Source organism: Ambystoma mexicanum, chromosome 11 (genome assembly GCF_040938575.1).
Source record: "Ambystoma mexicanum isolate Mex_15411 chromosome 11, UKY_AmexF1_1, whole genome shotgun sequence".
In the NCBI taxonomy this organism is placed as follows: Eukaryota; Metazoa; Chordata; class Amphibia; order Caudata; family Ambystomatidae; genus Ambystoma; species Ambystoma mexicanum.
In genome coordinates, this window is record NC_090934.1 from 1122508350 (window position 1) to 1122532210 (window position 23861).

At 46.0% G+C, this 23861-nt stretch overlaps 1 protein-coding gene across 2 annotated transcripts in view; it reads right to left on the minus strand.

Annotated features, from left to right (window-relative positions):
* ALPK3 (alpha kinase 3) overlaps positions 1-23861 on the minus strand; it is a 1238914-nt gene that overhangs the window by 714100 nt on the left and 500953 nt on the right. The gene's annotated exons all lie outside the window — the stretch shown is intronic.

A 23861-nucleotide genomic window follows, 5' to 3' on the forward strand; every position in this document is an offset into this window, starting at 1 on the left:
ATTATCCAATGTTATTAATGATCTACAACTGTGTAAGAAAATGACAATGCTTGCAATGTGTACTTGCTACTAACATTCGCCAATAAATAAAAGTTTAAAAAGAAAAAAAAAAGAAAACCGAAACCTTGTGTACACTTCATGGCAAAATATATATATTTATAATTAAAATGTGTATGCTACTCACTGAAATGTATATACTACATGTTGAAACATATACATGACATATTGAGAATATTTGTACACTGTGATGAGTAGCTTGCATGTACCATGGTGAAACTGCTTACACATTAACTCTTTTTCTTATACACACACTACTGCAAATGACAGTCCTGCACACTGGAGGGGGTGTCTTGTTCTTCTCTTTCTAGTTTCACTTTCCACAAGTTGATCAGGGGAGTAGCAGGGCATTCAGAGACTGGAGACCTTTGCAAAAATATGTCCTGCCTGACAGTTTCTTGAAAGTCTGACACTTAGCCAGCTAGCTTGAGCTGCTTCGTGGTGAGTGCCTGTGCATATTTTCTGTTGGTTTTGGGGACAGGAGAAATATTTGCCAGCACAGTACTATGGTACTGTAAATATTCACCAGTGGGCACATGGTTTAAGACGTGTTGATTCGCAAACAAAGAGAGAGACTCTTTATCACTCCTTCAAAAGTAAAGGTGTGAGGCTGCCGACAGATACCCGGATGGGCAAAATAACAAAAAAATTCTGGTTAGACTCTGTCCCGTTTTTTCTAAACTGTAGGTGAGGGGTTATCGATCTACATCATTTTTATTTTCCAAGTGGGGAAACGTTTAACAATTAACAGTTCCAACTCTTGATGAGGAGTCGTTAAAAATATCAATTTTATCAATAAAAACAATTCATAGCTAACTACAATTCAATGAATACCTTGTACTGCGATATTAATCAATTGTACACAATTCCTAAAAGCAACCAATTCATTCACCATAAGAAAACCTTAAAAAACATATACAAGTGATGTTGTAACCACCCTTGAATCTGGGTACCAAGATATGGTAGGTGGAGGAAAATTAGATTAGTAGATTATCCTTCCTCTTCTCATGCTCAACATGTTTCAGTTCTAAAACACTTTGTGATTAACTTTCTTCAGGAGATTTTCTTTTCGGAGCTTCTACACAAATTATAATGATTTGTATTCATTAGAGGCTCCTCCTCATCAACTACAAAAAAAGAAGAAATGGATGCTAGTATAAAGTTTTGAGAGTGTAAGGAAACTACCCTTAAACTCCCTCCATTGCCCTCACTGGTGTGACTACCTGTGGGGGGGTCTCTGGCAGTCACTGGTAGGTGCGGCATCCATGATTCAAGTGGGGCGTTCACTGTTATCCACCTATAATCAATGGATTAGGTGATTAAATGATATGATTATTCCTCTCTGCTCTTAGTGTGATTGTTCTGTCTAAGACACTCTTTAACCCTACCCCAGAATGTATCCTAATGGGTTCAACGGGGTGTTGAAACTATTCCAATTTTACTAGTTGACATCCTAGTCTGCTGTGGTCCTTGTGTGTTTGTTGTATATCTTCTTTTACAGTCCTTTCGCTGCTCGAGTTATCTAATAGGTGGAGGATATGTGTAAATACAGTTATCTCAAAATTGTTACAGATTTACAGTATTATTGCTCTACATGGCTTTGTTGCTTAACCCTGTTTATGTTGGCGTAACAGGCATACCAGTGTCCTTGTGAGTGGCGTGTATTTTCTTTATACGTCCTTCTGCCGCTCGTAATATCTACAGGCAGAGGACAAGTGTAAGAATGACTGTCTAGCACTGGTTGCGGATATACAGTATTATATCTCTGAGGGGCATAATTACTCACCCTGTTTGAAACGCAATAGTAGCACTAAGGCTGCATTTCAACATGAGGCCGGGACACTCGCAACTAAATTACGAGAAAGAGGTTACGCAAACAAAATTGTGAAAAAAGCTGAGAAGCGGGCATATAATAACCATTGAGAGGCTCTATTGGAAAAGACCGTAAAAACTCCTATGGAAAATAAACTGATTTATGTTTCTACATAAACAAACTTGAGTTTCAAGATACAGAACATAATATAGAAACACTGGCGAGTATTTGACAAAAGGGAAACAAAGAAGAAGGACCGCTTTTTGCGTACCGCAAAAGTACCTCCATTGGAAACCTAGTTAGCAAAAGTAGACTTGAAAAAACGAAATAGAATGACAACACTGTACAAAGGGCTTGGGGGAAGGATCCAATCGAAAGGACACTTCCCATGTGGTAAAAGTGGGGTATGCAAACTCACCAAAAAAAAAAACAGTTGAGATTGGACTGACCGACTCATGGATACAAAATGGCTTTACAAACTGCAATTCTGACCATGTGGTTTACATAATTACCTGTCCTTGTGGACTCCACTATGTAGGCAAGACCAACAGTAAAGTTAAAGTCTGCATCATGGAACATCGAAGCTGTCTAAAATATTAAATTGAGTTTGCTCCACTACTCAAACACTTTGTGATGAAAAAACATAAATGGGACGATTTTTCGTGGACCACCCTACAAAATATTCATGGTATGAATACAAGAGAAAAAGAGAAGAAGTTTATTTAGAAGGGAACAAGGATTCATTTTCAAGAATAAGAGTGACAACAGAGGCATGAATGAGAAAGCCGACTGGCACCAACACTGAATACTCTGCATGTTAAGAAGGGCAAGGTAGGGACACACGCCAGCGAACAATGAGCCAATACTGGGAGTGCTTTTCCACAAGGTTCTAGTCTAATATAATGTAACATAGAAGAGGAAGTATTTTGACACACTTCGAAGAGACTAGCCACAATCAACCTAACTCCTTTTCCACAGTCAACCACTTGAGCTATATGTCCTTAAACTGGCGACTACTAAAACATATAGGATGTTCCCTGCCTTTGTCATCTAACTGTGAAAGTACAGCACCTATCCCAGTATCAGAGGCAACTGCACAATAAAAGGTCTCTGGTAGTCAGGTGCCATGAGAACAGGGGCCTGACAAAGGGGATCATTCCCACCTTTGAAGGCCTGCTCATATTCCTCAGACCAAGAAACCTTAGGATTCTTTGGAGTAGTGAGGACAGTCAGAGATGCAGCTGTGGTGCCGTAGTCTACCATAAAGTTTCTGTAATGCCCAGAGAGGCCTAGAATATCTTTCACATGGGTTTGGGTTTTGGTGGTTGCCCAATACAGCATTTAATTTGCTGGGAAGAGGCTATGCCTTGCCCCAACAACGTAGTGCCCAAGGTAGGTCACTGAACCCTAACCAATCAGGCACTTGCCAGACTTTATGGTGAGGTGGGCCTTCTGAAGAGCCTGTAACACAATTGCCAGGTCTCTGACGTGTTCTTCCCAGGTGGGGCTTAATACTGCTATATCATCCAAATATGCAATGGAGAAATCATCCAACCCATTCTGAACATGTTTGAGCAGCCTTTGAAAAGTGGCAGGTGTAATCCTCAACACAAAGGGCATTACCCATAACTGGTAGAGTCCCTCAGGTATTGAAAATGCAGTCTTCACCTTGGAACTGTCTGTCAGGGATATTTGCCATCTCAAATCAGATCTACCTGCTTTTGGTACCATAACCACATGACTGGACCAAGGACTACTAGAGAGCTCTATCACCCCCAGATCCCAAATTATGTGGACCTCAGACAGGATGTAAGAACTTACTTGGTCTGAACTACAACTCCTACACTTGGTTGGTTCACCAACTCCAGTGACAAAGTCCTGCTCACACCAAATTGTAAAGCCTGGAATTAGGGAAACCAGGGGAGGTAATTGCCTTAGCAAAGCAAAGAGTTCACCTCGCCATACTGTTGTAGAGTCAGTTGAGGGGACACATAGCCACCCTCAATGAAGGCATAATAAGGGCTGTCTTGGAACAGATCAGGGAGTAACTCAGATTTCTCTGTCTCCTTTTCTGGAACCAGAAGCAGGGCTCCTATTTCATCCCCAAGGACAAAATCCTTCAACCTATTTAGAGGGAATATGATAGCCTGTCTAGGTCTTCTAAGGTCCACTGAATAGTTAACCTTACTGAGTCTTTCAAGTGTGTAAGGTCCAGACCTTCAGGGTTTTCATCAACAAGTATGATAGAAGAAGGTCCCACTGCATTCTTTGGCACCCCCTAAGTGCTCCAATCATACTTTGAAGAGTTCCAAAGAATCTCACGTGGGAGAGATGTGGATGACAAATGAGAATGTACCTCATCTTCCTTCTACAGGGCCTGGCTATAACTGAACTGGAAACTGCTGCCTGAGTCAGGCACAACTCTTTCAGGGAAGTTACCCCAGTTAAAAGGGTCCAGTACAGCTAGACTGACTAACTTTGTAGCCATTATTTGATGTGGGTTGGCATCAGGATACCTGGTGGTGTGATCAACAACCACTAAGTTAATCCTATTGCCTGACGATGTATACAGATTCAGAGGTCTAACAAAGTTAGGCCCTGTCTCTTCAACAGATGCACCCACTACTGGTAGCAGCATTTGTGTATTTTGAATCCCTGTTTCACTTTTGTCGGATTGCTGACAAAAAGTGTAACCTCTACAGTGGTTTTCCACTGGGACCCTCATCATGGGCCAGCAGGATTGCATGGGTGGCCACTCTGGAGTTATCTTGATATCAAGATACACTGCCAGGGGAACTTCATGCACCAACTGCAGGTGGAAGGGCCACACATCTTGAGAAACCACCAAACTATAATGGTCTCCTTTAGTGGGCTATGTGGGCTTACACATTAGTAGCCCACCTTCCTGTTGGATTCTTTGTGTCACAGGAGGCTCATCCTCCAATAGGAAGCAGGTCTTTCTCCACAGGCCTTTAAGTGATGGTCTTTTCTGTTGGCCCTTACTACTCCCTTGTGGCCTATGGGATCCTTGCGCTAGAGTCAGTTAAACCTGTCAGGACAAACCCAGGGACAATTGAGGTTGCAAGGTTGATGCATGAAGCAGGCCTGCACACTTGTAATAGGAGGATTTCCCCGGACAAGTCCTCAGAAGTTACTTTTGTTGGACATCAGGGGAGTTCCAAAATAGATTATATGTCGATCAGCTTGGCTGACTGGAATCTGGTGACAAGGGAAGAGGTAATTAAACATAGTGACAGGGACCATTAACCAGTAAGTTGTATTGTGAGTTCAGTGGGCGGGGGTACTGTAAAATGGAAGCTCAGAATGTTGGAAGTTTGATTAACACCTCAGGACCAATCTAAACAGGGGATCAAATGGTTTTCCTTAAACTTGAATGTTATCAAGCCAAGCATATACGAAAGTATTGCCCATCATATTGCAGGTATTTCTCCGGCCGATAGTTTTTCTACAATTATAGGTATAGTGTATTATAGGTTATCTATATGATGATATGGTGAAGACGCTACCGCTGTTTTTCTCCAAATCTGTGTGGAAAATCAGAAAGTTTTACCTGGGCAATAGGGGTTGGTTTGATGCTGAATGCCAACAGGCAAAGCATGAAATACTAACGTGCCTTAAACACATTTCCCTGATTGACCAGACCTACTTGAGGAGTCTGTGTCTAAAATATAAGGCAGTGTTAGCACAGAGAAAGGGTCAGTATGAAGAAAGCAGATGGGAAGAACTGCTAGGATGCATTAGGAACGGTGATCAAGTAAGCTTTTGGAAGCTTGTTGGTGGTAGCACCCTGGACACAGTAGGACCAGTCTCCAGTCATATTTCCCCAGAATATGCACAATAATTCTACTTAGATAGGTAAGTGCAAGAATACTGTCTTTATGATAGGCCCAAAACACACTTCAAAAATGAAACAGGCAAGTGGTATCATCACAGTACACTCAGTTCTTAAAAATATATACACAGTCACCTTAGGTTTGTAGAAATGCATACAATAACTTATTAAACTGAAAGGAAGGTAAGTAATGATGCAGTAAGGAAAACCAGTTCACAAGAATAATACCTTAACTTTATAAATCCAATCCCTATGTTGAATGGGGCCTTGTGCTCAAGAGTCACAAGGCTTCTTCTAGGAGAGGAGACAGGTGTAGGAAGAGTTCATGTGGTGGTGAACATTTTTCCTGAAGACTACTCTAGAGAATTACAGGTAAGATTATTTTCCTATCCTTTAGAATACCTTTTAAAGTTCAAAAAGCGATGGAATAGAATAAGCCAGTTTATTCTAAGGTTTATTATATGGTAGACAGGAGTGGCTGAATGTATTGCGAGTACTCACCCCCCGGACTATGATTTTCCCAAGTGACTAGCCAGGTCGACTGGGAGTCACTGGAGGTAGGTTTTCCGTGTGTTGGATGGAGTAGACAATGCCAAGGGGTTGCATGTAGAAAGATGATTCCGGTTGGGTGCAGGAGCTGAGTGCTAAATCCTTTTCAATGAAGAAATGCAGCAGAGCTCTCCAGTACATTATACAAGATGTGGACAGGCTGGTTCTAGTTACAATCACTGCACACAACGCCAACAGGCATCTCTCCTGTCGCAGTCAAAGACCATCATTCAGGACAGGATCCTGTTCTGCCGGAAAGCTGAATTTTGAAAGGAAAGCAATATGTGTAACAAGCTGATGACCACCAAAGTTACAGACAACAACGCAGTACAGTGACACTTCTGTCGAGGTGGCACACTGGAGCTGGACAGTCCACCGGGTGGCCCAGGGACAATTCTGAGGGGTCAGGACGGCTGGATACTGAGAAGGCATTGAGACTTGTTGGTCCCACCAGTTCAAGAGTTGAAGTACCGCAGAGCACCTTCGCAGATCAGGTAGTCCTGCAGGGCTTCACCGGGCAAAACGCAGGGAGGGATGCCAGGACTCTTCGGCAGTTGTCCATGGATCTTCAGTCCTCTGCTCTTCTACACAGGATATTTGGCTCTAAAGCTGATTTGAAGAAATGGCTGCAGGAGTCCTCTTCTAATCCTAAATCATGTCTGGAAGCAAGACCAAGCAAACCAATGGTGAAGATCTGCAGCATTCAAAAAGCCAGCAGTGGTCCAATCAGGGTCCACGGTGGGTTTCACTCATGCCCCACACATAGACTCTCTGGCACCATGGATGTGTAGTGGGACTAGCGAGTCCCACCAACTTCCTGGGTCCACACACAAATGGTATGCAGGAGCCCGCAAAAACACACGCTTTGCCGGGTGAATGCATGATGATATAAGGAATTTTCTGCCCTGAGAAAGCCCTACTCCATGTGCCCCTGGCATGGATTAAGTACATTGGATATAAATGCCAATACAATTCCAAATCCCTGCTTATGAATAAGTACATACAAGGGAAGTTAAACCAACAAAAGAAATGTTTTTATTGACATCAAAACAAACAATGCCGACATGTGTTTCGACCTTCACAAGGTCTTCATCAGGGCTTAGTGTTCACTCAAAGGATGGCAGTCCATCTATGTGTTCATTAATCTGGCTGGTTTATGTCAAATAGGATGGTCTACAAAATTCTGTTATACTCTGCTGTGTAAAATACTAGGGTCATACAAAAGCATCCCCACAGCGATGAATTGTAAGGTGCTGCGTGCACTGGTAGCATGTTACCCAAACAGTTAAAAAGTAAAAAGACAAAAGGGAAAAATAGTCTTCCAGCACTCATAGCCTGAAGTGCTGATCATTACAAAAGCCCAACGAAGTGAAGTCAGGACAGGTTCAAAAACAAAAGCAAAAGGTTTGGGGGTCCATAGAATGTGCAGGGAAAGTTGCCTAAAGATAAATCTTTCCTAACACACATGGCCACAAATAGATCTGCCCTTATCATAAACTGGACCAGATGATCCCATAGGGATCTGTCCCAATGACCAACTAAGGCAGTCTCACTGGAGGCTCCTGATGATTTCTAGGCACTAGAGAGAAACATTTTTGCCATTACTAACCAGGCAATTACTCATTATGTAAGGTGCTTCGAAGGGGAAGAGGTAGTAATGTTTTTCTGGCAGCGAGACCAACCACTAAATCGGGAAGGAGATGAAGCATTTCTGTCAAAAAGGACTGCTTGGTTGTAAGTCATATTGCCAGAATCTTGACGGGGTGACTATTTGCCCAGAGCTAAGAAGAGGGTATACAAGAGATAGTATATACGGTAGTCCTGAAAACAAGAGAGGAAATGCAATAGGTATAGACCAGCAACAAAAGCAATGAACAGAAGAGGGCAGGGAATGTAACTGATGAGGCCCAATGAAGCCGGAACATGTCTGGGGTTGCTTGTGTTTCCATGCAGAGGGGACCTGGACTAGAAGTTTGGGCTGGGCTGCTCCAATTGGTGCCAGAACCTGACTGATTTGCATATAGCTGGACGCCTTTTGTAATGGCACAGACAGGATTAAAAATAACAGTGGTGTGGAAGAATGTCCAGAGCAGTGCCAGTGGTTCAGATTTATTCAAAACCTTCCTCTCATCCCTTTGATTGGTTATATAGGGAAAGCAACTAAGACAAACACATGTGGATCCCCCGAGGGTGTCTGTAGAATGGTTGAAAGGTTTCCTAGAATGTCAGAGGATACGAGGAAGTTTCTATTACAGGGCTTCACTCTGAACGATCATGGGAAGGACCAGTAGGAATAGCAGGACTCCTTTCACTGCAATGCCTTGATTTAAAAAGTCAGTGGAGCCAGGGGGGGGGCGCTGTTGTGCAACAAGATGGCCGCTTGAGTGAGGAGCTTCTCTCCGGCATGAATCCTGATCGATGTATTTCCTGTTTCTAGCATGCATTGAGCCTCGCAAACTACCTGCGCTGCTCCCTGAGAGAATCCTGAACTTGCAGGTGAAATCCCGATCGAAATCGGGCTTCCCAAGCTGGGGAACCCTTGTGGACCGTGACGCTACGGACCCGAACCGCTTCGTGGCTCCACAGAAATCTACGAGGGTGCCGCAGCTCCCTCTCATACCGGGCTTCATAGTGGGCGGAGCTGGATTGGCGGACTGCAGCCACGATACGCCGTGGCACGCACTCCCCGGTCACACTGTGCTCTGCCCGGCATAGAGCGCACTGCAACATTCTACTTACCGAAGAAAGTGCCTGCGACGAGGTTTCCCCCTCAAGCCCCTCGCTGCTGTGGCCCCGGGATTGTGCCGTGCCTGCCTCCATCGAAACCCAGCTGCCGTCGTCTGCGCCCTCCGCTTCTTCTCGCCTGGGGGTGCCACGATCACCTGTGCATCTGGACGCGGATTGCCAACAGAGCTCTGCAGCAATCCGAGGCGCATCCTTGGTGACGGCCCGGCGGCTTCGATTAGACATCCCTGTCCCCGCTCCTCATCCCCGAGGTGAGAGGTACGTGGGGCTGGGCTGACACTGCGGCTGGGCACTGGCCACCAAATTCAAAAATGGAGCTCCAAATTCATATTCAACTTGGAGCGCTGGGTGGGTCGAGCCACTCCCCCCCCCTTGACAACAGCTGGGCACAGATTTGGCGGATGAGAGCCCCCAACCACATAGCGTGACACTACAGGACCCTGACATCCATCCCCATCGGGGGACCCGCCCAAGCGTCCTCAACTACCCTCTGGGACCCGGAACCCGGGACTTCAGCGCTGCTCTCACCTTGACACCAGTAAGTTGCCCTGGGGCCGTTCGCACAGGAACAAGCTCCTGTTTGGAAATAGCGCATTTCTGGTACTCAAACTTGGGAGGACACAATACATTCAGTAAAGGGCTCTTGGGTCCTGGTTGAACGCATCCGGGTACAGCTCCTGTCGGGCACGGCTGGCGGCCCCTCCGGGTCACCCTGTGCTTTCCTTCAACTGGTTCGGAGCCTACCACCATCCAATCATACGGTGATAATCAGTGCATATCATCTCTGGGGGTCATTGCCCCGTATAGGCCACAGAACACGCCATTTTGGTGCAGTCGAGGTCGATGGCCCGCCGGGATCCCTGTGGGCCTCACACCCTCCCGAGCCATCCTCCACCACACCTCGTCACACGCCCTCCTCATCCTACCAGGCTCAGGCTGTTTCTCCATCTACACAATGCCTGGAAAAAACGCGGGCAAAACCAGGAAGACAGGACCCATTGACTCCTTTACGAGCTCACAAATCACCTCCGGAAAGCCCGGATCTCCAGCCTCCTGCCTCTCCCTTAAATACAGAGGACATGAAATTTGATCATCTACTGACCACGGTCCAAAATGTGTTCCTGGCTATCAATGTCAAGCTTGATGACATTGTCTCCACGATAGGCTCCCTCAAAACTGGCTTGGATAAGGACAGTGCCAGAATCACAGAAGCTGAAAACAGAATTGGCACGAATGAGGATTCTACTCGGCAAAACACTCAGGACATAGCACTCCTCAGGGGGGAAATGAATAAACTCTGTGACAAGTGCGACGACTTGGAATCCCGGTCCAGACAAAACAATATCTGTATAGTCGGCCTGTCGGAGACCTTCTGCAAGGGTCCAATGGAGTCCCGAATCGAAGACCTTTTGAAATCTCTCCTTGGGGAGGAGGCACTCTCACCCCAGTTCCTTGTTGAGCGGGCACATCGCTCCCTCGTTCCACCACCCAGGCCGGGGGCTCCTCCCTGCAGAGTGATAGCCAAACTGTTGAATTACAGAGATAGGGACGCTGTCCTTAAGCTGGCAAGAGAGAAAGGTCCCCTGAGGTCCGGTAATGACAACATCCATATATATCTGGATTTCTTTGCGGGGGTCCAAACTCAAAGACGATCCTACGAAGCTGTCAAACGCCAGCTACGATTGAGACAGGTCCCGTACTCCCTTCTCTTTCCTGCAAAACTTTGTATACAGCATGGCGGAAGAGCACACTTCTTCAAATTTCCTGCAACAGCTTTGGCCTACATGGAAGCCTCGATACTCCTTCCGCCCGGAAGACGGGAGCTCGACCAGAACGATTTGCAACAACCTGTATAACCTGTTTCCCCATCCACTGGGCCCAGCCGCAGTCATGGCTGGTCTATCCCGGCCACTGAAAATGGAAACAGGGTGAAGCGGGGGGATTCCTCTGCCCCCCATCCTTGAATAATGCCAGATGAGATGTGCCCGAGTTTGAAGCTGAGTTGCTGAACTCGTCCCCTTCTTTGGGAACATCCACAAGTTAGTTAAAAGGGTTCATCATCAAGTTGGGCACGATGGTGTGGGAGGGGGTGGGCACGGACAACAGGGGTTTGTTCTATTGTTCGAACACTATGTTAATGCCTCAGGAAGCCCCTGTTTGGCACCAGGCTCGATGTTCAGTTGTTAACCATCGGTAAAATTGCCCTCACGGTTCCACTTGCTGTCCTCATCTGCATGAAAACCCGTTTTCCCAAGCTTTTGTATGATGCACGGAAATGGCGCAGAAAATCGGTACACCCAGGGGGCTCAAACTAAAGCTACTTACCTGGAATATCCGGGGGCTAAACAATAGGGCAAAAGCCAGCAAAAAAGCTGCATACATTAACAGACATCACCCGCACATCGCTATGCTCCAAGAGACTCATGCATTAAAACCCGCCAACGAGAGTATCCTACGGCAATGGGGAAACAATAGGTATTACATGGACTACTCCTCCCAATGCAGAGGTGTCATCACGCTAATACACCCCTCATTGGGGTTCTCCACCGAGAAAAGCAAAATCGACCCACAGGGCAGATATGTTGTGATCTGGGGTACAGTGACAGGCAGAACATTTATATTGATTAACACATATGGTCCAAACTTAGATGAACCAGAGTTCTACACGCACCTCCTTGCAGAGATAGGCCCTACAACAGAAGCCTGGGTATTGTGGGGAGGAGACCTAAATACTATCCTCGATACCACACTAGACAGGTCCTCAAGTAAACCTAGAGCCCTCACTAAAGCGGCCAACATTGTGCGCCAAGCCCAGGAGGAACTAATCCTGTCCGACGCATGGAGGGGGACCCATCCTACAGATAGAAATTATACCTTTAACTCTTCAGTCCATGATTCCGAATCAAGAATAGATTACTGGCTCATTTCCTCCCCTCTTATCAACTCCATCGAACACTGCAATATCCTTCCGCGCACACTCTCTGACCACTCTCATGTCACTCTCGACATATTGCTCCCCGACATCGGCTGCCCTGCACAGCGATGGAGGATGCCTCCCAACATATTGAAGGACCCGAACGTAGTGGAAGCTCTATACACTGAGATTGAAGAATTCTTCCAGATAAACAAAGGCTTGGTGGACAGCTGGGCATCCATATGGGAAACATTTAAGGTATGGGTTCGGGGCAATCTTATGTCCAAGACGTCCGGCCTTCTCAGAACCGTCAGAACTGACTTGGGCAATCTAGAATTCATCCTGCAAACGCTCGAATCCGCCTATAGTAGGACCCATGACAAATGCATCTTGGCAGACATCAGCTTTCACCTCCAAACCTTTAACGAACTGGCCACCAAAGAACAACAATACATTGCCACTCCTTCCAGGGCACGCAAATACGGGGAGGGCAACAGAGCAGGCCACCTCCTGGCCCGTATACTTTGCAATGATCACAACCACATCCCCATTGCAAGCATTCTAACAGATGAGGGAACGGCTGTACACGGGGAGGATGAAATAAATTCTGAGTTCACAGATTACTACATTAGTCTCTATGCCAACCACGATAGATGCACACGAGACAATATAAAGCCATACTTGAGTAAGATTGCCCTCCCTAGGCTGACATTAGAAGACAACTGGTCCCTTGAACAACCCATAACGTGCGAGTAAATAGCGGAGGCGATTAAAGCACTAACAGCGGGTAAAATGCCAGGCCCGGACGGTTTGAACGCCGACCTGTACAAGGCATACTCCCCGATACTCGCCCCAATATTGACCCTCGTATGGGAAGAGGCCATGAGCGCTGGTTCGCTCCCTGAGTCCATGTCAGATGCAGTCAGATGCACGGTGCTCTTGAAACCCAGACGCCCGTCATACGAACGTTCCTCCTACGGTCCCTTGTCCCTGATTAATACAGATGCCAAGATTTACGCAAAGGTGCTGGCCACTAGGCTGCTCCCCAAAATGACCACCTTAATACATCCCGACCAGTGCGGATTTATCCCTTCTAGATCCACTGCCCTGAACCTGCGCAGACTATTCAGTATCCTAGCACAGATCAAGCCAGAGGCACAAGCAGCAGCCATTTCACTGGATGCTGAAAAAGCGTTCGATTTGGTGTCGTGGCTGTATATGTTCGAGGTTCCACACAAATTCAGATTCGGCCCGTATCTGATAGGCTGTGTCAAACTTCTCTACTCCTCTCCCAAAGCCAGAGTTCTAACCAATCGTACCCTATCCAACCGATTTACTCTAGGCAGGGGAACTAGGCAGGGATGCCCCTTTTCCCTCATCTTTTCGCCCTAACAATTGAACTGGTGGCAGCTGCAGTCCGGGCTGAACAAGACCTTAGAGGTATCAAAATGGCCGGGGTATACCAAGTCATTTCATTGTATGCAGATGATGCACTACTGTATGTTTGGGAACCAGAAAAGAACCTATGCCCTATTTTAGCGGTGATCACCAAATTTACTACACATTCAGGCTACAAAATCAATACTGCTAAATCCGAGATCTTTCCGCTGACACGAGCCACCACTTGCCCCACAAACACTCATGGCCTGACATGGGCTCCCAACCATATCCGATACCTGGGAATCCTGGTTTCTCACGCCAAGAATTCCCTTTATATAGACAACTATGAATCCACGCTACAAACCATACATCCTAAACTTCAAATTTGGTCCAAACTTCCCATATCTCTGGCCGGCCAGATAGCAGTGCTAAAGATGACAGTACTCCCTAAGCTCCTATACATCTTCTGTAATGTACCTATATGGCTGGGCAAGCCCTTCTTCGACAATCTTCGTTCCATGGCCACCACTTTCGTGTAGAACGGTGGCGCGAATAGAATGGAATGGGACAAGTTGGTCGAACCATATGAGATGCTAGGCTTCGCTGCCCCTGATTTTGATTTGTATTATTATGTGGCACAGGCACACTACGTGAAGTTCTGGCAGTACCCCTCGGATAGCACACCACATATACCCAACGAGCGACATTCGGGCCACCCAACCGACGTGCGATCCATCCTATTTACAAAGTCACACAAAGACGATTGCAAGTTCGACCCCGCCTCCTGCACGGTCGCGGCATGGGCAGCAATAAGCAAGCGTCTCCACATAGACTCCCCTTATGATTCCCAAGCCCCGCTCTGGAACTTGCCAGGCATTAAGCCGACATACGACACTGCCATCCAGAAAAACTGGCTACCTGAATACGACCTCACTATGAAAACTATGTTCCCCAATAGTAAATTTGTAATGCCTGAAGATTTTGCAGACTCAGTTGGTAGAAACCAATTAGTCACACTACAATTCCACCGTATGAAAGCTGCGTTCAAAGAAAGGTGGCCAACGTTCCCAGATGAACCCCCGAACACGCATATTACCACACTGTACTCACAGATGGGCACTGTGGTGTCCAATTTATACAATATTTTTCAGGCTCATACAAAATCATCAAACACCATCAAGGCATCATGGGAAAAAGACATGGACATCACAATCGAGACAGGGGAATGGTCTAGATACTGTCTCCTATCTAAGAAGACTTCACTTAATGCAGGCCTAAGACTAATACAATTCAAGATCCTGAACAAACTACATTTTACCCCTGCCAAAATGGCAAAGTTCTACAGAACCATCTCCGACAGTTGCCCGAAATGCCATGCCCCTGGTGCGGACTCGTTCCATATGTATTGGGCTTGCCTCCAGATAGCGGGATTCTGGCAAGCGGTGGCCAACATCCTCGAGGAAATAACACAAATCCCTGCACACCTGAACCCTCCTAAATACCTGTTTGGCGACATTGGTAAGGTCCCGGAAAAAACTAGGAGACTGTTTAATGTCTCCTGCACAGTAGCAAAGAAATGCATCCTCCAGAAATGGAAGAGTAGTCATGCCCCAACAGCAGAACAGTTCCTTGCAACTCTTACTTACGTAAATGAATGTGAAGAAAACTATGTGGGTATGATGCCTGTTCCATGTAAACCAAAAGACATTTGGGCCCCGCTCAGGGCATACCAAGCTGAATCCTCAACAGACATTGAAAACTCTGATAGTGAAAGCGGAGATGATGCAACATGCTAAACTTTTGGCTAAATGTAATTTCACATTGCATGTACATACGAAGATGTACACCTGATTTAAAAGATTGAAATGGGAGTTGGGATATCAATCTGTAATGTAAACTTGTACTTTGTAGATGTGAGGCACGGCGAGTGCACTGTGACATGCAACCCAAAAATAAAGTTCTTTAAAAAAAAAAGCCAGTGGAGCGTGGCACAGGAGTGCGAAGCGCAGTCTGCTGCCAAGTGTACCAGGACTTGAGAAAAATTTATAAAGGCCTCGGAATTCATCTTGGCGACCATCATTGAATGATGGTCTTGGCAATCAAACCCCCTCGACTTCAACCGACTAGCGGAAATTCTGCTGATTAATACATACTGGAACCCCAAACGAGTGTCCAATGAGTGTTTCATAGAACAAGTGGAACTCTTAATCGACTCAATTCTGATTGGACAGAAGACCAGTCATATCATCATTGTTGGTGACTTGAATCTAGACTTGACCCGGCGTTTGGATATCTCGCAAAGTAGAGCAGGTATGTGAACCAATCTACTGGACTCCAGAGATCTACGCAACCTCAAACAGACCTTGAAGCCCTCGGCCCCGAGCATACCAACGTGGGAGAGAAACGTACAAAAGGTGACAAATGATTATATCCACGTCTCGCGTAGATTATTGACGCTGATGGAATCATTTAAGTTGACCAGGACAAAAAATAGTGACCATAACATCTTGTCCTTTGCCTGGTCCACACAACAACCTGAAGAACACCACATGATCTCAAACTTAGAATCTAACCTGAGTGGCACAAGATTGAGATTGACAGAAAAAGTGATCGCCCTACTTACGAAGAACTACTTACTTCAAAAAAGCGAGGAATTTTACAAGCAAAACAAATTTGCCCGACAACTCTACAGTCCTTTCAGCATTTAAAACTAAAAAAGGAAGTCTCTTACGAATTCAAAACCTATTCTTCATAGATTTAACAAACAACTAGTGGAAAGAAGAAAGCGAGTGAGGAAGTTGAAACGCGAAGCAGACAAATCGATCTCTAAAGCAAAAAAGGAGGAGGCGGCGAACACACTTAAAAGCTATAGAGCCTGGTTACGAAACACCAAATTCCAACGATACCAGGAAGATGCAGCAGAAGAAATATTTTGTACCATTTGTGGAAAGAAGACATGTGAGTTTTGGTCTCTTATTAAAGGAGATGGCAAAGGAGTTAACCAATCATTACAGAACTCAATAGGCAATCAAAGGTGGGAAAAACACTTTGAGGAACTATATAGAGCCCCGGATAGTTCAAACCCACATCACGCCCCAAGAGGGGACGCTAACTAGCTGATCCTGATGGACCTGGAAACGATTCAATCAAAAATAAATAAACTGTATTTGTTCAGCCGCAATCCCGCCTTCTTGGAAAAAGTTGATTGTGGTACCAATCTTTAAGAAGGGCTCCAAGGACAATCTATCCCACTATCGGCCAATAGCCCTACTCGATTCCAAAGGAAAACTCTTTGGCTCTCTGATTCTAGAAAACCTTCAGGCATGGATAACTATCTCCAACAAGGCTGATCCACTGCAGGAGGGCTTTGTGAAAAACGTGGGGACAACAGTGAACATCCTGGCCCTGAGTGCCCTGAAAGCCAAAGTTCGAGAAGGGCGACCAAAAATCTACAAGGCATTCATCGACCTGGTTCAGGCCTTTGACCGGGTAGATAGAGACATCCTATGGGACAACAACGTGCCTGTCCTCCAGAGATCTTGGACCCCATAAAAGAACTGTATTCAGGCACTTCGATGTGCATTCATTTTAACCACAAAGGCTTGTTATCCTTGTGGATAAAGAAGGGCCAAGGTGTCAAACAGGGCTGGCCCTTGGCCCCGGCATTATACAACGCCCACAGAGCCGACTACATGGACTACGAGAACAGAGTACGTTCCTTCCCCCTGACTCTGGGCGAGAGTAAAATTCCAAGATTGCTCTATGCAGATGATATCATTCTCATGGATCAAACGCTGATAGCACTCCATCGACAAATCAACAACTTATCTATATACCTGAAAGACAATCATCTTCAGATGAACTTAGATAAAACGAAAATCATGGCCTTTGGAAAGAACATGAGGAAACCACAGAACTTTATTTGGTCAGTAGAAGACCAGCCATTGGAATTCGTGAATAACTTTAGATACTTGGGAATTATATTGAACAAACACACTAAAGAAATGCTGATGCAACAAAGTCTAATGACAAAAGCTTGCCTTCTGATTACTCAAACTCGCGCAATTGCCACTAAATTTGGGCGCTTTACAATGTCTCCAATCTTGACCTTCTACAAAACCAAAGTGGTACCCAGCTTGACCTACGGGGCTGAGGCTCTGCTTTATCTACCGCCCAGTTTTTGGCCGAGTTTAGAAGGGCTATACTGGAAGAAGGTCCTAAACCTCCAACAATCTTTGCCGATCGCATTGATAAGGACGGAACTGTCCTTACAATCGTTGTGCTCAATTGTGGCATGGAACAAAGTCTTGCTCTACAGAATAACTATGTTGCCTTCCCCTCGGCTTATCCTGAAGGCTATAAATCAGGAAATTCAATCAGGATCATGCAAAATGCTACAGGAGTGGGCGCTAAGGACTCAAACGCTCCTACAATGGGTGGTTAGCTCTGAAGAAGAACTCATCAGCAACCCAGAAAAAGCAAACAAACTTATACTGGAGAGAGACAGGATACACACCCTGGAAGAAGCAAGCGGCTCACAGTTGGCTCAAGATTTGCCACGAAACATGTCTAAAGTTAACAAACTGAAAACTTACCTGGCAAAGTGCCCGGACAAAAAAATATGTGTAGACTTCCTAAGAATCAGTTTGAACATTGTTCAAACCAACAAACTCTTAGCCAGAAGGAAACAATCAGAAACAAACTCATGCCGCTTTTGCCTACTGTCATGATCTCTGCTTCCAAAAGGTCAGGGTTTTCCCAACTCCCTTGGAAGCAGATCCAAAACCCAGGTTCCGAGTGCCAACCAGTCCCAATTGGGACCTTGTGGACCCAGTCCTGGCGCCAGTGGCACCAGGCTCATAAATATGCCCAGTCCCAGCGCTGGAAGCGCCGGGCTCATAATGCTTGGGTGGACTTACCTGCAGCAGACCATGCTGCTTACTTGCCTGCCAGTTGAGCCTCTGATCCTCTTCTGTTTGGAACTACTTTTCCTGTTGGGTGGGGCAGGAGCCACTCCCTAGATTCAGAACACTGGAACTCTTCTGGAAAGCAGGAACTCTTTTCTTACCTAGGCGTGGCTGTGGAAGGAGACACCTAAGCACTACAGGAGGCTATTTAAACCACACCCGATGGATGAATCTTGCTTTGTGTTATTCTGCATCCTCTGCAGCAGAACGCTCATCGTGTCTTCTGCATCTGATCCTGGGCCTAAGGGAAAAGGCTTACCATCCTGAATCCAGTCTTCAGCAACACCTATAAAGACAAGAAAGAACAGGTTAGCATTACGGTCTTCAGTGACAGCTCTTCACTTACCTAGTCCATCGGCTGTCACCAACGCCTCGCGCTGCATTCCGGCATCTGAAAGACAAAGGCTTACCTACTCTTCGTGCGCTCCGGAGGTCTTCACACTGCATTCCGGCATCTGAAAGACAAAAGCTTACCAACTCTTCGCACGCTCCGGAGGCCTTTGGCGCTGCATCCCGCATCTGAAAGACAAAACAAGGTGCGTTTAAAGACATTGGGGAACTTTAATACTCACGTGCCATTACTCCTTTCCACATCTAACCCAGTGGGTATTCCGGCACCCTGCAGCCGCTCCGAACTTGTACCTGCAAAATAAAAAGACAGTTAGAGCGCATCGTGTAGCAGGCAACAAGCGCTTACTTACGTGCTTCCAGGCGCTTCTATTCATCACACGGGCTCCATCTTCAACTCACTTCAGCCCGTCATCTGCCATCGCCGGAACCCTGCAAAACAAGAAACATCATTACTAAAGACTTTAAAGACATTAGAATTACTCGAAAGTTACCGTTCGTGCAGTAAACGACGGACAGCAGTCCTCTGAAGTCAAGAGGCCTGCTCCCCTTATCCAGTGAAGAAACTGGTTACAGCACCCTGCCCCGAGGCAGATGGAGAGCACGGCGTTCACTTACCTAAGGTGAGAGCGTTAACCTTTGGGGTTCTACAGGAGAAGAGAAAGGGAAGAAGAGAGAGACATTCAATAACCCAGTTCCATAATCCCATATTTTCTATCTGCAGACATCTTACCCTTCAAGTCAGACATACAGTGCACAGAGGTCCAGCCCAAAGAGCCAGCCGTGTGTTACACATCACCTTTGAAGACACGGTATACGCCCAGTGTAGACCGGCGCCTCTACGGGAATCAGGTGAGCGTTACAGAACGCAAAGCCTACCACAAAACTCCTGTCCAGGCGCTATGGAAGCCTCGGATACCGACCAGCTAGCCCAGTTACTTGGGGAACTAAGGGCAGAAGTGCATGCAGCCCGTCAGGAAACGAACGCTCTAAGAAGGGAACTGATTATTTCCAAGGAGCGAACAGATGATCTCGCTAGACAATTGCTACAGTCACAAGCCGGACAGACCCTGTTACCCGCATCTGGGGGAAATCTTCCTTCTACATCCTCTATGAATCCAGTGCAGATCAACCTACCTGGGAATGTACCTCTGGCTCCGCCCGAACGATTTTCTGGTGACCCAAAGAGGTTTGCAGTATTTATCAATCAGTGCCGGTTGCATTTCTTATGCCGGCCAGCAGCCTTTCCAACTGATCAAGCTAAAGTAGCTTTTGTGCTTTCGTACCTTAGTGGCAATGCGGCAGACTGGTCGATCCCTCTAGTAAATCAAGATGATCCGGTCCTCCATGATTTTCAAGCTTTTCAGCTCAGTATGGAAAAACTGTTCGCAAGACATTCACAGGGGCAGGCCTTGGACAATGAGCTTCTTTCGTTGCGACAAGGTAATCAAGACCTTTTGGCTTATATTGCGTCTTTCAACAGACTGATAGTGGAAACTCAATGGCCTGAGGACAAAAGGATTACGCTGTTTTATAGAGGTCTACGTGGAGAGCTCAAAGATGTGTTAGCCCAAGTAGTGAATCCCCCACAAGATTGTTCGGACTATATAGACTTAGTCGTTCAAATAGATCACAGACTGCAGAACAGGAAGGCCGATCGTTCCAAGTTTGATGCTCGAGTATTTTCCAAACCGCCAACTCCTCCCAAAGGAGTAGACTCCGGGGAACCCATGCAAATAGGGGGTCTGAAAGGTCCTCTAACACAAAAGGAGCGGGAAAGGAGAAAACAGTTGCAATTATGCCTCTATTGCGGAAACTCAGGGCACTTTCTTCGAGACTGTCCGGTGAAACCTGCCAAGAAGGCAGTAGGAGCTGCAGTTACCAAAGTTACAAACTCTGAGCAGAGAAACGACCTCGCCCGACAAGAATAGAGGTCCTCTTGCCGAGCGTGAAAACCAGTTCCGTGACCTCGCATTTCGTGATACCTATGGTCCTCATTAGCCCTGATAATCCGGATCGATTACATGCAATTGAAGCTTACGTCGACAGCGGTGCCATCGGCAATTATGTGGATCATGAAATGGTTTTGAGGATGAATCTAACTCTTTGTCCCAAGGCTGTAAAGGACGTCATTACTACGGTGGATGGTACGGAGATAGCCTCCGGGCCAGTAACACATACCACTCAAGAGGTGACGCTAGTAAGTCAAGATGGACACCATGAGAAGATCGTGTTCGATGTGATCAAGGCCCCTCAGTTTCAGATTATTCTAGGAATACCTTGTTTAGAGAAACACAATCCTCTGATCGATTGGCGAGCAAGAACGGTCCAGTTTCCAGAATGTGTCTCTACTTGTCACCCTCCACCTGGTGTTGCACTGGCAGCAATTTCTTCAGAGACTCCCCAGTTACCTCCCGAATACCTAGAATACCAAGATGTTTTCCGGAAGGATCAGGCTAACTCTCTACCTCTTCATAGGTCTTATGACTGCCAGATAGACCTGATACCTGGATCTACTCCTCCTTGTAGTAGAATTTATGCCCTCACCGAGCCTGAGAACCTTCACCTTCGACAATACCTGGATCAATACCTGGCAAATGGGTTTTTTCATCCTTCCAAGTCCCCTGCTTCTTCAGCTTTGTTCTTCGTTCCAAAAAAGGAAGGAGACCTTAGAACTTGTATAGATTATCGCTCCCTGAACCAGATCACCGTTAAGAATAGATATCCGTTACCTTTGATCCCTGAACTCCTGGACCAAGTCAGAAAAGCATGCATATATACAAAGCTGGATCTTAGAGGAGCTTACCACTTGGTACGAGTAAAAGAGGGCGATGAGTGGAAGACGGCCTTCCGCACCAAGTATGGGCTATTTGAATATCAGGTCATGCCCTTCGGACTTCGCAATGCCCCGGCCGCCTTTCAATATTTTATGAACGATGTCCTCAGAGAGCTCATAGATGTGTGTGTTGTTGTTTACATTGACGACATCCTCGTTTATTCTTCATCGGAATCTGAACATCGGAAACACGTGAAAATGGTCCTCGAAAGATTGCGTCAACACAAACTTTTCGCTAAGTTGGAAAAATGTGTTTTCAACGTGACTGAAGTTGAATTCTTGGGATTCATATTATCACCTGGCGGAGTGCGTATGGATTCAAAGAAGGTCGATGCAGTTCTCAAATGGCCATCACCATCCTCCGTAAAAGGTGTCCAAAGCATGTTAGGCTTCGCTAACTTTTACCGCAGGTTTATCCCCGAATTCTCTCGAATAGTCCAGCCCATAACTGCCTTGTTAAAGAAAAACAAACGTTTTGAATGGTCTACCGAGGCGGAACAAGCTTTCCAGGATTTGAAGACTAAATTTATCTCTGCACCAATCTTAAAACACCCTCGCCCCGAACTCCCCTACATCGTGGAAACTGATGCTTCAAGCCTTGCCATGGGGGCAGTTCTATCACAAAAGGACCCGGTAACCAATCAGTTGCATCCCGTGGCATTTTGGTCCCGCAAATTCTCGCCTCCTGAAATCAATTACACGATTACTGACAAGGAACTTCTGGCTATCAAGTCTGCCTTTAAGGCTTGGCGGCATTATCTGCTGGGGGCCCGACACACCGTTACTGTGATTACGGATCACCGAAACCTGCAATATTTGAAAACCGCAAAAGCCCAATCCTCTAGACAACTCCTTTGGGCATTATTCTTTGCCGAGTTTGACTTCATAATTACCTATCGACCTGGTACAAAGAACGGTAAAGCTGATGCCCTTTCTCGGATGGGAGTGGAAGAACACTTGATCAACCCTAAACCTGTACCAATCATTCCCGAACAAAGAATTCTGGGTGTAATCGCCACAGAATCCATAGAGGAAGTTAAGGATAAAGCCAGGCAACTTGTAACTCCAGCAGACATACAGAATTGGCATCTGCAGGGAAAGGACTTTGCAGTAAAGGACAACTTATTGTATTTCCAAGAACGATTATACCTACCCAGCACAGATTTACAGAAAAAAGTAATCTCTTGTTATCACAATTCTTTAATGGAAGGACATCCCGGTATGGCCAAGACCTCAGAAAAGATCAAGCGCTACTTCTGGTGGCCGTCTTGGAAAAAAGATATCAGAGACTTTATAATGTCCTGTGGAGTATGCGCCCAAAACAAGAGTCAAAAGGAAAGACCAGCAGGCCTCTTACGCCCTATTGACATCCCACCTCGCCCTTGGCATACGCTTTCTATGGACTTCATCACCGATCTACCTCCATGCTCCGGATACAATACGATTCTAGTAATCGTGGACTTATTCTCCAAGATGGCGCATTTCATTCCGCTCAAAGGCTTGCCAACAGCAGCAACTCTGGCCCGAGAATTTCTCGAAAACATCGTCCGACTGCACGGTTTTCCTTCGGTTCTAATTTCAGATCGAGGTAGTCAATTTATTTCTCATTTTTGGCGAAGTTGCTGTCGGTCGGCTCAAATTGATGTGAGACTATCGACCAGTCACCACCCTCAGACCGACGGACAAACCGAGAGGACCAATCAAACTCTGGAACAGTATTTACGCTGCATGCTGCAACAAACTGAAAAAACTTGGAAAGACATCCTTTGGATAGGCGAATATGCCTACAATAACTCTGTCCATTCGGGAACTGGGAAAACCCCGTTTTTTTCTTTTGTACGGCAGTCACCCTCGAACCTCGGAGTTGGATCCCCTCCAAGATCTTGAAACACCAGCAGTAGACTACCTGCATTCTACAATCACCCAAGCCTTTAAGGAAGCTGTTTCTCACCTTCAAAGGGCTAAAGAACAATACAAGAAAGGAGCAGATCAACATCGGAAGGAAGCCCCTCAATATCAAGTAGGGGATCAAGTCTGGTTATCCACCAAATATCTACCTCTAAAAGGGCCACGCACATTCAACCCAAGATACCTTGGTCCCTATTCCATCACTACCATAGTAAACCCAGTAGCGGTCAAGTTGGACTTGCCCCCGCACATGAAGATACATCCGGTCTTCCACGTCTCTCTATTAAAACCCGTGCAACCTCAAACCCGACTAACTAAATCTCCAAAACCTATCCTAGTTGATGGAGAACTCGAGTTTGAAGTCAAAAGCATTCTGGACTCCAAGATCTCCAAATCTAAACTATTTTACCTAATTGACTGGAAAGGCTACGGCCCCCAAGAGAGATCCTGGGAACCTGCTGAATATGTCCACGCTCCTCGCCTAATCAAAA